Below are 12,343 nucleotides of genomic sequence, written 5' to 3' on the forward strand. Positions count from 1 at the left end.
AAATACATTTTCACATTAAAGGTCCAATCTGTAAAACTTATTGGGCTATAATCATTGTTAAACAGTTTAGGCGGGATGTGACCAAACTAAATAGTTACAGATTTCTCTGGATTTGACACATTCGGCATAATTTAAGTAACACAAATCAACATTTTTAGACATTTTAAAGGACCAGCGTGAAGGATTTAGTGCTGTTGTTGTGATTGCAACCGCCTGTCCTCACTCTTCTAGAGCCAGTGTGTAGTTTGCCTTTTCTGGGCTACTGTAGACTGTAAACAATTCTTATGTTCAGGTGATTAAACACTAATAAAAACATAGTTATGAATATTATATTCCGTAAATAGAGCCCTTTAAATCTGACACACTGGACCTTTAAAGATAGTCCATTCATTGTGAATCAAACATTTCTGGTCCTGGTCTAAAAAAACTTAAAAAATATGAAGTGTTTCATTGTAGATTTTACATGTTATCATTTGAATTTGCGAGGGAGTGTGTTTATACTATGATATAACAGATAATGCACAGCTAACTGGACATTATTGCAAAATAAACCCCAACAAGGAGATGTGCCGTACGTTATCTTGCGTGTTACATGGCAACTTACTAATCAAATCAATAATTTGACAAATAATATTGATCCAAAAATGATTTTATTGCTTCCGCTGTTGTCTTCTAGAGTCAGATCAGATTTGCGTCCACGGTAACGGTTCTGTTATACACGAATAACGGATGATAGAATTCCATAATTGACCAATCACAGTCGAGTATTTCTCTCAGGTGTTATGGAAAAATAGATGCGAACCATCTCATGATGCAGACCAAGACGAGGCGTTAAGTTGGTCATTAATGACAGTACAGAGGAGTGTGTGCATTATCAACACAGCAGAGCAGTGAACTGACAGCAGCTCGTCCCTCAGCACAGCCGGGTGGACTCGTACTGATCGATGGACCGCGGCTCCCCGGGAAGCGGTCCCATGCAGGAGGGACAGTCGTCTCAGCTCTAAGCCCTATACTTCCTTGACAGCCCCTGGGATCCCTTTGTCCTGTTGTAAACTATTCCGAAGGAAGGACATTTAATTGCCCGGCACACACTAATGAGTTTGCAAACTAATTAAAGGGGGTATATTACGCCCTGTGGAGGCCCACATCACTAAGAAAGCCAGGGACATCTTTAATGAGGAGCCTTGATAACCCTTCAAAGGAGGAATGTGTAGTGTCTGTAATGATGCCCAGGGTAAAGCCTCGCTCAGCCAGGGAAAAGTGTATGTGTGTTGGTGTGTGTGTGTCCCTCACCTCGGGTGTGTGGAGACTTGCAAGCAGATGCCAAGTGTTTTCAGTCCATCGCCCACAGCTACCTACCTACATGTCCTAATCAAAGAGTTTCACTCTCCTTCCAATGGGTTCAAAGAGACCAGCTCCAACTCCTCTCTCAGTGGGTGGTGCACCGAGATTTCTAGGTTGTTTCATTTGCCTGTATTGTATTATTCACTTCAGAATAATTTGCTTTATTAAGGAATCAGAGGAGGCATTTTTCGGAGCGACTGGGATTGACCTGTAAGAATGGAAACGCGTGAGCACTCGGGGGAAGGCCGCGGCACGGCGTCTGCACAGATGGACCCGAACGCGCCATCAGAATCGATGAAGGTCATGATTAGTCCTCGTTTTGGATTTGATTAAATCGCCCGGGGCGTTTTTATGTTTTCAAACAAATTAAACTCTTTGACTGCTGCTGAGGTTCAGCCGTCGCTCACCGTCATATCTGCCCGAGCTCCTGCTGTGGCTCCATGCAGCAGCCTCCTCTCTCTCTCTCTGCAAAGCCAGTCCCCCCTCCAGTAAACAAGTGCATTTTTTTTTTTTGTTTTTTTTGTTTGGTCACAATATTTTCCTCGCAGACAGTGACGGCTGTTATTTCGCCCGTGGCTCCTGTCAAAACTAACATGGCTTAATTGACTGCGAGCGAATGAGCTCCTGGATTGATCCTGTCAGGCTCCTCAGGAAGTGATGCCGCTCCATCTGTGAGGCGCAACTCCAGCGACAGCGGCAATCTGTTGCTTGGTACTGAGCCAAGGCTTTAAAAAAAAAAAAAAAAAAAAAAAAGTCAAAATTACAGAAAAGTACCTCAGGCGCTGTGTGTATTCTGATCAGCTGTCAGTGATGACACACTCAGATGAACATGCGCATGCAGAAAGCAACTCAAGACGAAGTAGACAGACAGACATCCACATATACACAATGTAATTTTTGCATCATGGTTAGCAATGTCACATTGAAGAGGAGGCTGGTGGTGGTGGGGGGGATTCTGTGTCTCTCCCTGAAGGTACTGCAGGAAATCAGAATGCTCTTGTCTGCCTTGTTAGACATTTGATGTCAGGCGAGCTTGTCCTCGGGGTATATCCAAAACGCAGCCTGTCATCTATTCCTGCACCGCTGTCATTTGTCCAAACAATTGTGGCATATACTGTCATCCAAGTTTTTACCTGTAACTCAGCTCAGCCAGGCCCAGTCCTCCTGACCCCCCCATCACCTCCACCTTCCTCCTCTCCTCTCCCTTTTTCCTTTCCTTGCGTCCTCTCCTTTCATCTCTATCTTTTTTCGATACTGTATTTCTACCCCGGTTAAAGTGTGCGACGTGGCGGCGGCGGTGGCGGCAGCGGCAGCTCCTTCTGGCGCGATTAAATATTTAGACGGCTGTCTATGTCGATGGCGGCTCGGGGAAGACGCCGAGGAATAATCTGGGAGACAGCTGCTGTAGCACATCTGGGTGTCACTGATAGCAGAGGGAAGGTGTGCGGCTGGTGTTGCTATGGAGGGTGGTTGGGTGGAGTGAGGGTGGGGGGGGCTTAAGAGACACAGCTGTCAATCAAGCCGGGGCGGCGTGGGCGCTGAGGCTTCATAGCACCCCCCCCTGCACCATCCATCCATCCACCCACCTCATCTCTGTGCGACGGTGTGGGCCGGCTCACACAGACTGACGCCTGACAGACCGAGGCTGCCGCTCACGTCTGAGCCGCTGCACTTTTTTTTATTTGCAGTGAAGACGACCATATGCTAAGACTGCCACACACACACACACACACACGCACACACACACACACACACCTCAATCCAATCCAGGTAATCTCACGTTAGCGTTGCAGCAGACTTCCCTCCTTCGATGGGACATTTATTTATTTAGGGGTTTTTTAAATAGTGCTGATCCTTGTTTGGGTTCACCGGTAACAGGGGGTGGTTGTAGGTGCAACGTGTCAGAACATTTTGAAGAAGATCGAGTGTGAAAAGCCGCCCACTTCTTCTTCTTCTTCTTCTTCTTCCCCCTGCACTCTTCATCCGCCAGCAGCCTGAAGTTGGAGGCTGCACAGCGGCGCTGCTGCGAGGGCCGGCTGGCCTGAAAATCACTTTGTGTTCCCTTCCTCCTCTCCTCCTCTTCCTCCTCTCTTCTCTGCGATATGGATGCGTCTCGGCTCGGCTCAGGCCCTCCCGACACACCATGATTAATGGCACTCGCTTCTCTCCCCATCTCATTCTGTTACTGTCAGAGTTAAGTGGGCCGAAGACAATAATAAACAGTCAGTCTTCTGTGAACCCCCTAACACGATCATTCCACCCCACCCGGTTCCCCCTCTTTTCCCAATGAGAAAAAGAGGAAGAGAGATGGAGTGAGAGATGGAGAGGAAGTGTGCGCATGTGTGTTTTTGTGTTGGTGTGTGTACGTTTGCTGCACAAGACGGACGAACGCAGAGTTAAAGACACAGAAGCCGAGCGCAGTGATGGAAATGGAGGCTGGGAGACATGTCAGTGAGTCGCATTGTCTCGTGAGCAACAACAATGAATGCACGTTTGAGCTTTTTAGTTTATGCACGCTCGCGTTTTTCTACATTTTTACACCCCCGTTTTCAAACACGCTTCACAGTTTTTAGATTTTATGATGAATATGTGAAAATCGACGAGGAGAGACGTGAAACTCATCGACACTCACGTGCAAAAAGTGGCTGTGAAGTGAAGCCGTAACAGAGTGTGCCAAAAACTGCAGTTCCTCTAACGTCCACTTGAGGCTGGCTCCAGAAGAAGTGAGTCAGTCTCCATAAGTCCCCATGTCCAAATGTCCAACTTCACAGCAGAAATAAACATGTTTACAGCCTGGTACAAAAAACAGTTTTGGTCTCTGTAGCTAATTTCCCCGTTCATGACAACTGTACTGAGGGTGAATTTATATACAACTCACCTGTTCACATTATATTAAGGCTTAAAGTTATGCAGGATTAAGAGCGGGGACGCTTTGATTGACAGGTGGGTGTGGTTACAGGTGGCCAGCGATTAGCCAGCAGGTGGCGGAGGTAGGACAGGTGGTGCATTCCCTCACAAAAATAATGCAACAGTGACCAAACACAGATATTGCTCGTGTTATCGAATCACTTGAACCCTCATCTTTACTTGATTAATCATCTTAACCCGAACCTGATCGACCTGAACCCTCATCTCTGACCTCCTGTGCATTCCCTTCACGTTCCCGTCTTACTTCACACTCTCACGCTCTCTCTTCACGATGTGGGGACGGTACGCTCGGTGTGGGGTTGATCTGGTTGGACGCGATGGCTTGTGTCTTGTCTTTGGCTGTGTGAGTGGTCGGACGACGATCATCCAGAACACGAACCCAAACTTTGGCACGATTGTATCAGTACCTGAGGGGGCTCGTTACGATCAACAGGACAGGACGTTTCTTTATTCAGGCCTCTTCATGTGGTCATAAGTCTACATGTGAAGGCTCACACATGATGGAGAAGCTAATTAATAAAACACCTTTTAAGATAAACCGACTGAAGAAAGCAAAGAACAGATCCGAGTGAAGACAGTGGATCTCAGACCTGCCGTTTTAGTCACTAGTGAGCTGTCTCCTCCTCCTCCTCCTCCTCCTCCCTCCCCGGGCCTGTCACTTCACTCTGCCATATCCTCTTCAGTGGAGCACTCCTTCCTTCTCTGTCTCTGCGAGACGCCGACCAAACCAAAACACGAGCGACACGGTTCTCATCCTGCAGCGGCGGCGGCGGTGGCGGCGTCGGCCGGTCCTCCGAGGCTTCGCCACAACACAAACAGGAATAAAGGGTCAGAGTTTGAGTTCCAGTCACCGACCTCGGTTTGAGCCTGGAAAGCCTCCACCGAGGCTGTGAGACCGTTCACCACCATAACATCTCCCCCTCCTCCTCCTCCTGCACCACCACCTCCTCCTCTTCTTCTTCTTTCTTATTACTGGGGGATGACCTGCCTCACAGCCCTGGGCTCAGTGACCGAGAAATCCTCCACCCCTCGCCGCCGCCGCCGCCGCCCCCCCTCCATCCTCCTTGCTGCTGCTGCTGCTGGTGGATTGTCTTTGTGTCTACCCGGAGTGGCCTCGGAGAAATGAAGTGCCATGATCTCATCACGCCGAGCCCATTGTTTTCACTCTCATGCACACTGTGTAATAGCCATGGAGATAAGGGGATGATTCAGGCCTTTCACGGAAGGAAATGTGAAAATCCTGCCTGTGAAAAAGTGAAATTACTGTTTTGATGGCTTTTGATGGCGGGGGGCATAATTGCTGGATGGAAGGAAGGATGGAGGGTGAAATACACATAGGAGATTAGTATTTCTAATACTGGAGACGGCTGGTAGGAGGCCCGCAGAAGGTTATGCACGCAGTGGGTAGTTCTAATGAAGCTGCCTTGTATGTAGAATAGCAGATTGACTAAAATAGCTCATTGTTCTTCTTTTCCACGGCAACCTTTGGCCCGCTGGATTGAAAACTACATTCTCGATGGCAGCGCTGATTATGATATTGTTCGATGCTCATTGCCATAGTAACAGTGATTATTTTCACATTGTTTGTGCATGAAATAGTTTGCCGGAGCCTTCAGGAATGGCAAACGAGCTTAAGTATTTTTGGCAACTGGCATAAGGCTCATCAACACGTGCAGACAACACGGGTCGGAGGATTACAGCTTGTAGTAATGACAGGGGCAAAGCGTAAATAGTATAAATACTCCATGGGATTATAATTAGCCTTACTCCGCGCGTTTAGACACACTGAAGTGGAACTAAAACCTTATTGACTTCTGGAGACAATTTCATATTAATTGGATGCCTCGCCGCCGCCGCCGCTGCCGCCACGGCGCTGCTGTCTGTTTCTTTGGGTTTGTTTTCGAGCCGCTGACAAACGTGGCAGAGAGGGAGGGGAGGGCGGATCAACGTTCGCCGCGGCGCCAACGCGTAAAACCTAACAGACGCCACCTCCATCGACGGAGGAGATGGACGCGAGTCTTTGAAGAGCAACTAAAAATCAAAAAAAAGAGGGATCGATGTGAGAGTGATGAGATGAGGAGCATGCAGGTGGAGGCTGCATCCCTCAGGTTGGAGGAGGCGATGGAGGAGGACGGGGTTTCCTGGTGATACTGGGTCCAGGACATGAGAGGAATTAATGCAAGTCTTGTCCGCCACCCCCTCAAACACACACACACACACACACTCTATTTCATCTTCCATCTCAGCATTCAGCATATGTCCTCCTCCCTCTCCCACACTCCCTCCCCTCCCTCGTTCTCTCTCTAGCGCACCGGCCACAAATTCATCCTTTATTTTTCCATCCAGAAGTGGGGGAAAGTTGTAAAGCTAATTAAGGAGCGGGGATGCGTCAGCTCGACAGATGTGCATCGAGATGGGCGCCATTGAGTAGCGGGGATAATGGCGTGCGGACCTGGTGGGCAGCGGGGTTGTGTTTGGAGGGAGCCTCCTACCTGGGCGTGCATGTTAATCAGCACGCCTGTCTGTTGAGAGCCGGGGAATTAAGGGGGAAGGGAAGCGTGTCGCCAGCCTCCAGTGAAGAGACAAGGCTGGCAAGCTGATTAAGAGCACAAATTTGCCAGTTTGGTCAGACGGGAGAGATGTGTGTGTGTGTGTGTGTGTTCAAAGGAGGGAAAAGGGCAAGAAAAGTGTGTATTGATTAACAGTGCAGGTGGCGGCGGGATTCAGGAAAGAAGAGGTGGGTAGGAACCTACCTGAGCAGCACTCGAAGGCATCACGATACTTCAAAGATGCAAAAAAAAAATCACAAAGTTGTTGATAAATGTTAATAACTTGATGATTTCTCGACCCCGGCGCTGAGATTTCTGCCCGTGAGGACTCACTTTGCAGGCAGAAAACTCGGCGCCTGATGAATTTGGTGACATTCACAGTCTCCTTCACGTCCAACACACATTCACAGCTGCTCGGCAACGGACGACGGAGCCTCCGGTATGAGCAAGCAGCATTTTCCAGTGATGAAAGTCTTTTTTTTTTTTGGCTTGTTTTCAAGCCAAAGAATGTGTTCCTCTTGCTGTATTTTTACATCAAACGGCTGGAAATCTCCTGCTAGTTACTGACAGATAACCGCCGAGATAACCCACGGATTACTTTCTATTTTACACCAATTACTGCCAGAGGCCTTGACAGTCATTAACCCGCTGTAACTTCCACTGCATGACAGCGGAGGTGGGAGTAAGTCACAAGTTTAACTGTGGTGTGGAGTCAAGTCATACAAAATTCAGATGTTTTAACCCAGTTTCCACATTTAAATCAGTTAAAAGACTGAAAAGTGTCATCGGAAACGGAATCCGTTTAAAAAACGAGCCCCCGTCTGTGATAGCTGCCTCGTGGGTTGGCCTCGAGCGGCAGCCTCCGTGGATGTGAAGCCAGAAACCATCGCGCACGAGGCCGAGTCCATCTTGGTAAATCACGTCATCCACTGAACTGCAGTGTTTGTAGCTCTGGCCGCCACCATCACGACAGTCTTTTAGAAGTTTTAGCTTCACGACGTGTCTTCAGAAACCTGCGGGTGGGGGCGGTCGGTAGCGTAGTGGGTTAAGCGGCCGCCCCGTGTGTAGAGGCCACAGTCCTTGCTGCAGCTGCAGCTCGAATCCGGCATCAGACGGCTAATTTACTGCGTCTCTCTGCCTCCTGCCTCCAGTCTATCTTCAGCTGTCCTATCAATAAAGGCATAAAAGGCCAAAAAAATAATCTGTGTCCACCTGTGGGTGGTGTCACGGAGACTACGTCCAGGCCTCCACACCAGCAATCACCCAATCATGTTCCAGATCTTTCACAGAAGGATAAACATGTTAACTCACATCATATAAACATAAAGTAGTTTGACCTTTCATCTGCCTCAGATCCTCGGTTTCTCCTGTGAAACCACACGACACGAGCGAGGACGGATCGAAATAATAATTAGTCTCTAAATAACTCCGTCACACGCAGTCATAGTTGTGAAAAGTTGACCTGGTCGGGTGCCAATTAGCAGCATCCGCATGTATAAACGAGGCAGCTTTGAACGCAGCATAAGACAATTCACACAGAAATCATCCTGCAAAACACACAACAGACAACGGACAAAGAGTTCAACCGAGCACGAACTGCACCGACGAGGACGAACGGCGAGCCGAGCTTCGTTCATCGTGCACGGGCGGTTATTCAGTCAGTATCTCTGTCGTTTATTTCAAACCACTTTCCGAGCAGAAGTCTGAAGCTCGGAGAAGAATAGCGACTCGGTTTGGCGACGCCGTGTAAACGACACAAAAGTTTTTCACGCACGAGCGAGTAATAATTCTCTCCCGCAGATAGACGCGCGGCTTTATGCTTTCCTCCCCAGATATCTGCGAGTTTTTAATTAGAATTATCTCCCTTTCCACCAACACAGCCTGATCTAATTTCTCCCCTAATTGTTGTTATTTACACAGTAAAGGTTTACGGGTATTTATCGACGTCTCCCTTCCCCAGATCTCAGTGTCTGCCGTCGATAATGAGTGGGGGAAATTATTTTTAACACTCAGTCATTATCTCTGTGTTCAAGTAGTCTTCCTTTTAATATGCTAATGCGGCTGATATAATCGGCTGGTAATTGTAAAACACTTCAAGTACGACACATTTTGTGGCGCTTGCTCCTGAATGGAGAAATCACAGTCAGTCAGTCAGTCAGTCAGTCGGTCGGGCGGTCGGGCGCTTGGCGGCGTGCGGAGCTGTGGTTTTGGATCTGTTTGTGTTCTCGGGGAACGCCTGCCATTCGATCCCCGCGTGGCACGGATCCAAATCACACGGAGACTCCTATAGAAATGTGCAGGCCCGGCGTGGAAGCCACATCGCTGTGTTACTGATGCCACCGTCGCCCACCTCTCCTCCTCATCCACCTTTGATTACCATTGATCCCCTCGCACACACGGCCGCTTTATACCTGCGTGCTATTCAAGTCACAACATCTTTAAATGAATCTTTTTTTTATTGTGTGTTAACCGGAATGATGAAAGAAGTGTTCTCCCCCGTGTCCTCCGGGGATGCTGGTGCTTTTCTGCGGGAGAGGATGGGATCCTGACTTTGTTTTTCTCCTTCGGCTGTTATTTCCCTGAAGAGAAGGAGCGGAGTGAAGGGAGCTATGAGTGATCGACTCTGCCTTTATTCTCCAGGTTTTCGGGGGATTTGAAGTTATTGAAAGTCTGGGGATGGGTGACAGCTCGGAGATGTCTGTGTGATGCCCATCAGGCCTGCAGCACGTGCGCGCGGGAGGCACGTGCGTGCGCGTGTGCGTGCGCCCGAGCCTCGCAGGCGGCGGGCGGGCGGGCGAGACAGAGGGCACGCTGCCTCCATGTTCTCCAATACATGTTATTCTTGTGGCCAATCATCTCTGCTCACACATGACATCTCTGCCAGATTGATTTCATTCAGCTGTAGAGGGCGGCAAGATCAAACAAATGTTGTCTGAAATAGCGGCGAGGTGCAGGGAGGAGGTGGAGGCAGGGATGGATGGATGGATGGATGGATGGATGGATGAGGGGGGGTCAGGGGTTGGTAGGTCGCTCGCTTGAAAGATGAAGTGAGGGATGGGAATGGAGAGAATCAGTCATGCAGTCAGCGTTGTGCCACGCGGCGGCGGTGGCGGGCGGTGTTACGCTCCTCTTCACGGCGAGTAGAGGATGATGGTGATGGTGTTGGCGGTGGTGGCGGTGGCGGTGGGGGCCCTGTTCCTTCACGATGCCTCCGAGTACCCATGCACGGAATAATGGATGCGTAATATGGAACGACAGCTTGCAGAGCACTATCATTAATGTTGTAATTCACTTTTAGTGTTTCTACTATTGCGCTGCAACAGGAGGCACAGATGTCACCTGAATCTGCTCCTTCGAGCAGCCAGAGCACACCCGCTTTCCACCAGCTGTCTTGGAACGCGCCCTGCCAGCCCCCCCCCCCCCCCCTCCGTGTGTGTGTGTGTGTGTGTGTGTGTGTGTGTGTGTGTGTGTGTGTGTGTGTGTGTGTGTGTGTGTGTGTGTGTGTGTGTGTGTGTGTCGGGTACATGTGGTCTTGCTTTGCTCGCCCTAAGTTTGTCGTATTTGTGCACAAACTCGTCGGCGGGATTAGTTTAAGGAGAATTAATTCATCCCTGCGTGTTGGTTTGTGTTTTTATTTTATCTCTTTAGTTTTTTTGGACTTTTCCTTCAGCCCCTCTGTCTTCAGTCTGTTTCCTGCAGTGAAGTGAATCCATCACCGTGAACGAGACGATGGAAACTTTTACATACTGGAAAAATGGATGATAAAGTGTTTTCTGAATACACAGACTTCTTTCTGTCAAACAAAACTACGTCTATGATTCAAACATTCGAGGGTTTTTATGTGACATGCATGGAAATAATAAAGTTTCACTTATTCTTATTCTCATGAGAGGAATTTATTTATTCTACAAAATATTATTTACCAGTAAAATCCGTTCTGATACTGTCCGGTCATGTATTGTTTCTCTCGGCTTCGGAGTGTCCGTCAGTTGCGTTCTGTCTCTTTGCTGTCACTCTCTGTGTCTCTTAAATTTGCATTTCATTTTGTGTCTTTTTGTCTCTTTCTTGTCTTTTTTTTCTGTCTTTGTTTTGCATTTCTTCTGATTGAATGAAATATTATCAGCTGACTGCTTGGAGGTGACAGTGGGCGGTTTAAAGAAATGCAAACGTCACTCTCCTTCAGCGTTTAGTCTTTCTGAGGCACAAACAAAGAGTAAATAACGACGTGGATTTCATGGATAGCGGGCTTTAATTGAAACAGGTGTCATTAGCATATTGTTTGTGCTGCACCGTAGGCCTGTTTGTGTTAGACGGGAACCTTTATGCTAATGAGCTCCTATTTCTGTAAAAAAAAAAAAGGGGGGGGGTGCACACATTTACTGTGAAATATCATCCTGGCAAAACCACAGAGGGAAACGTCAGAAAAGGGGGAGAAGAAGAAGAAAAAGGTTCAAAGAGAAAATAGCTGACTGACTCTGTAAGTGAAGCTAAGCTCAAAATGAAAAATGTTCATTATATGCCCGTCAAGGTGAAAGGAAGCCATCTCCTCGCTGCTGCAGTTAAAATGTCGACCTCTCCTTCTCCGAGGGCGAAACGAGGAGAAACGTGAAAAGAGGAGAAAATACTGTGTGTGTGTGTGTGTGTGTGTGTGCAGATGTTTTGCATGTGTGTGTGAGTGACTGATCTGAGCTCCAGTTCAGACAAGGGCAGCGATGTTAATGGTGCCGCTCAGTAAAATGACCCCCACATCCGTTTCTTCATACATTTTCCAGAGCTTCACAAGTCCTCATATTCTCCCCTTGTCAGCAGTGTGTTTGTGTATCATTGTTGTGTGTGTGTGTGTGTGTGTGACCTCCACAACAAGCTTCCCCCGTGCCCTCTCGGACCTCTGCTTGTCTCTTTGTATGTACCTGCTCATGTTAAGGCTGTTAATCGCACTCGGGATGCATTTTATTCAGCTGCGAGGCAGAATGTTCCGGCCGACCTCTGCGGATCACAGATGCCGTCCCCGGCGCCTCATTACTGACAATTTCTGTAATCTAATGTTACTTGAATCACTCGCCGCTCGCGTCGGCAAATGTGTTTTATTTTTAAAGCGTCTCTCATTCGGCGATGCCGCAAATCCCTGAAAAATAAAAAAAAGCAGCAGCAGGTGGGAGCCGAGCAGCTGACCACGTTTTGGACAAATCATTTCAGGAACAACCTCCATGCCCCGACTGCTAATGAGTGCAGGCCTCACACTTTTTGATTTGTTGGATTGGGCGCTCGTGCCAAGGCCCGTTACAATTTTCATAAGGATTCGATGCCAGCGTGGCCAAACTGAACCATCAGTTATGGATTAGGAGCTGAACCTTCCGCCTCACGTCTTATTTATTTTCAGCGGCACTGGATGTGACAGATTTTCATGTTTTCTGTATGAATGTGACGTTTAAACACGACTCCTATTCTGTCCCATCGTCACCAACGTGTCCACGGCTGCAAAGTTTGTTTTTATTAATCCTTTGTATCAGTGTGTGGAAAGT

General features: G+C 48.2%; 1 protein-coding gene across 5 annotated transcripts in view; it reads left to right on the forward strand.

The window, feature by feature from the left end:
- Nucleotides 1–12,343, forward strand: part of LOC104923388 (RNA binding fox-1 homolog 3) — a 387,959-nt gene that overhangs the window by 66,768 nt on the left and 308,848 nt on the right. The gene's annotated exons all lie outside the window — the stretch shown is intronic.

The sequence above is a fragment of the Larimichthys crocea genome, chromosome XII (assembly GCF_000972845.2).
Source record: "Larimichthys crocea isolate SSNF chromosome XII, L_crocea_2.0, whole genome shotgun sequence".
NCBI classification, from domain to species: Eukaryota; Metazoa; Chordata; class Actinopteri; family Sciaenidae; genus Larimichthys; species Larimichthys crocea.